Genomic DNA, 6126 nt, shown 5'->3' on the forward strand with positions numbered 1-6126 from the left:
TCGAACGTCTTCATGATCCAACCGATCTAGTACCAAACATACGGCACCTCCGAGTTCAGCACACGTTCAGCTCGATGACGTCAGTCGAATTCTTGATCCAGCAGAGGGTCAAGGGAGAGTTTCGTCAGCACGACGGCGTGGTGACGGTGATGGTGATGTGGTCCATGCAGGGCTTCGCCTAAGCACTACGACGCTATGACCGGAGGAGTAAACTGTGGAGGGGGGAACGGGCACCACACACGGCTAAAAGAATAACTGTTGTGCTATGGGGTGCCCCCTGCCCCTGTATATAAAGGAGGAGGGGAGAGGCGGCCGACCAGGAGGGGGCGCGCCAAGGGGGGAGTCCCACTAGGACTCCACTCTTAGTAGGATTCGGCCCCCTTCTTTTCCTTCTTATGGAGGGGGACAAGGGGGAACACTACAAAAAAAATACACTTCCGTGATGATACGTGTTTGTCACAGTAGGTCGCATTTTTTGTCATGCATGTACATCCATGACAAATTTATGACAGAATGAAGATAGTCATACCTGTGCTTTCATAGAAGTGTTCCATGACATTACCAAAATTATCATCACGGAAGTGTCCACTTCCATGACGATAAATCGCGCGTCACAGAAGTGCTTTCGTCAAGGGTGACCGACACGTGGCATCCACCGTAACGGAACGTCGTTAAGCTATCGGGTCCGGTTATGGATCCAATAACCCGTTAACAGCCCCGACCAATGGGGATTTTCCACATGTAAAATTCTGATTGGCTGACGGAAACACGTGTCAGCTCCGCGTTGGCACAGGTGTCACTCATCCAATGGGCGAGATGCGTGTATGATATGTTGACACGTGGACCGGCCCAAAAGTGGCCCGTAAAGTTTAAATGGGCCGGCCCAACTAAAGGCCCATAAGATTTTGCGGTCCATAATGGGCCATCCCAGCAAAAGGCCCATAAGATTTTGCGTATCATAATGGGCCGGCCCAGCTAAAGGCCCACGAGATTTTGCGGGCCATAATGGGCCGGCCCAGCTAAAGGCCCGCGAGATTTTGCGGACCATAATGGGCCGGCCCAGCTAAAGGCCCAACATTCTCAGTTAAGGCCCGTACGGCTAGTGTCAAATCAGCCCGTCAACGGCCTGTCCTAAACTTGTCATCATCGCGGCCCATGGTCACTTCTGGCCCGTTAATAGTCCGCTAAGTATATGGGCCGAATTACGGCCCGGTGTATTTCCAGCCTGTTAAAGGTCCTGCTTCATTTGGGCCCATTTACAGGCCATTGAAACTTTCGGCCCATAAACATCCGTGAAGGATTTGGGTCATATTCGGCCATGTCTGACATTCGGCCTGTTAGAGGCCCACTATAGATTTGGGCCACTTTCGTCCTGTTGTGATTTTCGGCCTGTTAACATCGGACGAAATCCATGGGCCATATGTGGCCCAACGTCACATCGGGCCCATTAACGGCCCATATAAAAATGATGATAATCTAGCCCGACCGAACTTCCGGCCTGTTAAAGGCCCATGTATTAGGTCGGCGCATTTACGTCCCGTCCGAATTTCGGCCTGTGAAAGATCTGCATCGTAAATGGGCCAATCTCACTTTCGGCCTTTTAAAGGCCCATATTTTTTATGGGCTCAAGATATTTACACCTGTAAACGGCCTATTGTTACTGAGGGCCCAAATTATGTTTAGGCCTGTTAAAGGCCCACTATGGGCACAGGCCTACCAGAAAAATATGAAATCTTATGTTGATTTAGGCCCAGATATTTTTAGTGGGCTATATGCAAATTTCGGCCCATAATCGTTTTTAGCCCAATTGGAATGGGCCCAACGATGTTGGCATGTTGGGCTCCTATGAAGCTTTCGGCCGAATACATTACTAAGATAAACCTACACTATACAAAAATAGCATCATAATTATTGCAGCCTTTGGCAGCATCATAAATGATGTATCACAACAAAAGGCCTGTTGGCGTAAAGTTTACAGTCCTTGCAGATAAAAGCACCATCAGATGTATAGAAGCACAGATCATTTGACCTGAGTGCTAATGTTTCAGGCTTAGAATCTGATGGAGCAGCACGATCTTCACCTTTTTTCCGCCATTGCTCTTGAACAACGAAGTGAATGTCTGATAGTCTGGTTTCAAAACCATTCATATCTTGACGACATTTGTGAACCACTATTCTTGTTTCCAAAACGACATCCATTAGGGATTGGACTTGTGTCTGGAGCACAGATATATCACTCTGTCTAGCAGGAAGATTTTGTTCAATAGGCGATTTGGACGAGGTTACCTTGACAACCAACCTAGAATTACGCAGGAAGGTGCTTTTTGCACTGTTAGTGGAGATATACTGATGCACTGCAGCAAGAGGTGACATTGTGCCTGTGGTAGCCTCGTCACCTTCAGGTGGTTGTGGATGTTCAATCATTTTTTCCATAGCTTCCTGAAAGTTTGAACTTGTAGATTAGTGTACCAGATAAGTTACTAATGAGACAAAAACAAACAAAGTAGGTTACACGTTTATACATAACTTATTTTGGTGAACTACTGTAATACATTAGCATGTATTGTAGTGCCAACTACATAATAAAATCACTTTCGGAACATATGTCCATGTAGCATGCCTACTGTATTGTCTATTTCCTCACATTCGTTGACATCTAAGGATAAAGAGACATGGTTTAAAGTAGGATGAACATAGTATGACATCATTCATATCATGGGCAAACAGATATAAAACAAACAGGCTATTTTATCATTGTGTGCGCACGTGAACATAACAACTAGAATACAGATCAAGACCAAAAGAATATCCTTCATCTCTTTTAAACCATGTAAGGTGAAATGATACGTTAAGACAACTGTGTATAAAAGTGAACAGAGTAACTGACATTGGCTGCAAACCAAGTAGTTAAATGAACACATCACAATACCAATTAGTTCAAAGGCAGGAGGAGTAAGGACTTACAATAGCGGCTTGAACTGGTGTGCTCATGCCCTTCATCTTGCTGGTGTGGCAATCCTTGAAGATTTGCACTGCATTCAGTTCAGGTTCTTTTTGGTCCGCACAGGCTTTCCTCTGTATTTGGAACAAGTCAATATAGATACGATAATATGACACAGAAAAAAGAAGGAAGTAGCAGCTATTTACAAGAGCCTCGCAGTGTGCAATATAGCTACGAGATCCTGTTGTCTGTTGGAGTTTCACTTTAGAACGGTTGGTCTTGTTTTTCAAACAGTTAGCCTAGAAGAAGATACACTTGTAAGGCACATACATAAATACAAGTTCAATATGTGGTCTGATCAAATACATATAGCCTACCTGATACTTTGGATCAGACTAGTGTTTAACGAGGGTTGTCCAGTCTTCATCTGTAATATATTCCACTGGAGATGTTTGGGCGATTTCATTGTTAGCCTTGCCTTCAAAGTGAGATTTTCTAAGGTGGTACCGATACTGTCGCAGAGCAGACTGAAAAACATGAGTGCATGCTTGTTTAGTTGCATCATCTTTCGGATCCAACTTGAACCTCATCTGTTGAAAAAAGAATGTGAGTCTTATTAGGAGGAAGCTAGAAAGTATGGGACAGAGCAATACAATATTACTAATTGCGATGAATAACATTACTTACGGATAAATGGTCAAGGAAGGTGTTAAACTGGGTATTGTCTTTCTCATTCCTGTACTGGATCCACGTTGGGAGGATACGTGCATGACACCTAACGGCAACGGCTGCCTCTGATACTAACTTGGCTGACTCTGTAGCATCACGTGGCCTTTTTAAACCTGCCTCAAAATGGATCTCCATTCTTCCTCCTTTAGATTTTGTTAATCTGTCAAGCATTATCCCTGATGTCTGTTTCCGCTTGCGTCGTGGTGCTAGTTCAACAACGAATATGGAAAGTGTTAGTGTACATCAAACTGTGAGAGTACATATAAAGGAGCATGCAACTGCAACTTGACTCGGTCAGGTACCGTCTTGGTGTTGATGCTCATGAGGTTCATCTGATCTTGCCAAGTCCTGTTGTGTCAACAGTGCTTCAGAAGTAGTGTTAGGTGTGAAGGCAGCTTGGGAACTGACCAGTTCCGGAGCAAACGAATGAGTAACTCGTTGAGATGCTGGTATAGTTGAAGCGGATGCTGCAGCTGGTGGAGCAGGTGATACTGTGTTTGTAGATTTAGTCGGTGGACTTGGACCTTCTACTACACTATAAGTACCAGCAGAATCTGGACGGCAGATCCTTTTCCGTTTCACCCGACGAGTAACACCACTCCCTACTATATTATTTTCCTTGCTCTTTTTTGACTTTGCCATGTCAAGTCGTACCCACAACACAAAAGAATAAAATTGCTCTTCAGAACTCATTGATGCATGATACAGACAAGCAATACTTTGATGTAAGACAACCGTATGAGGATGGAATATGTAAGAAAAACAGGACGGCATGAGATGTTCACAGCTACGATGTGTAAACTAAGCAGAAGGATTTTCAAGAAAATAGAAGTAATGCAAGCTAGACACCATATGAAAGATGCAACCAATATTACTCTGCCAAGTTAAAAGTGTCTTGTCATAAGTGGCAATTCGAAAAATTAGAAGCAGTACGACGTAGAAATCAATGCAAGATGCAACCACTATCAAACTGCCATGTTAAAAGTGTCCAATCATGAGTGACTGATGCGGGATACACAACAACAGTACTTTGATGTAAGAACATGGTATGATAGATAGATGCAGTGTATTCTAGACAAAGAACGCCATGTCATATGCACATGTATAACGTATGAACTCAGCAGGTGCAATTTAATCAAAATAGAAGAAATACAGGCTAGACAACATATGCAACATGAAACCAATTATCACACTGTCAACTTAGAGCAAGCACCTACGATGGTGGAGTACGGGAGATGAACTGATCATGTAGACTTGGGACTTCAACTTCATTAGCAGTAGCACTGGCAAATCTAGAGAGTCTCTGCTTGCGTCGGTGCGGAGGACCACCAACATCCCCTAACTTACTCTTTTCCTTCCTATTTTCTGATACTGCCTTATGAAGTCAAAACCACAAGAAGATAAATAAAATTAGCTCTGCATAACTGGTTGATGCATGATACAGACGAACACTACTTTGATGTAAGGCAAGCACAGGATAGGAGGATGGACTATATACAAAAAAAGACAGCGTTTCATATTCACACGTACGATGGGAGGATGGAATATGTATGAAAAAATAGTAAGCGGAAGGCATTTCAATTTCAACAAAATTAGAAGAAATGAAAGCTAGGCACCATATGAACATGCAACCAATATCACTCTATCAGGTAAAAAGTGTCTCGTCGTAAGTGCCATTTCAAGAAATTAGAAGTAGTACAAGATAGAAGACAATGCAAGATGCAACCTACATCACAGTCCCAAGTTAAATGTGTCTTATGGGTAAGTGATCATTGCAGGTATAAGTTGTAAGCTACGCAGATGCAATTCAACATAATCAGAAGCAATACAAACTAGACATCATACGGAAAACGCAACCACATATAACAATTCCAAGTTAGAGCAAGCACCTGTGATGGTGGAGTAGGGGAGATGTGCTCATCATGTACACGTATGTTCTAGAAACAGGAACACGTGTCATATTCACAGGCATTATGTGTAAAGTAAGCAGATGCAATTCAACAAAGTTAGATGCAATACAAGCTAGACATCATACGCAACATGCAACCACATATAATAGTGCCAAGTTAGAGCAAGCACCTGTGATGGTGGAGTAGGGGAGATGTGCTCATCATGTACACGTATGTTCTAGAAACAGGAACACGTGTCATATTCACAGGCATTATGTGTAAAGTAAGCAGATGCAATTCAACAAAGTTAGAAGCAATACAAGCTAGACATCATACGCAACATGCAACCACATATAATAGTGCCAAGTTAGAGCAAGAACCTGTGATGGTGGAGTAGGGGAGATGTGCTCATCATCTACATAGCTACGTTGACTGTCTAGCCTTGCGTTGTCTTGCGAATCTTGTTGGGAGGATGGCGGAGTAGAATCTGTAGAGAACCTCCGTTTCAGTTGCTCGGAAGGACCACCATCATCCAATGCCTTGCCAATTTCCTTTAGCTTTATTGAT

The sequence above is a fragment of the Aegilops tauschii genome, chromosome 3 (genome assembly GCF_002575655.3).
Source record: "Aegilops tauschii subsp. strangulata cultivar AL8/78 chromosome 3, Aet v6.0, whole genome shotgun sequence".
In the NCBI taxonomy this organism is placed as follows: Eukaryota; Viridiplantae; Streptophyta; class Magnoliopsida; order Poales; family Poaceae; genus Aegilops; species Aegilops tauschii.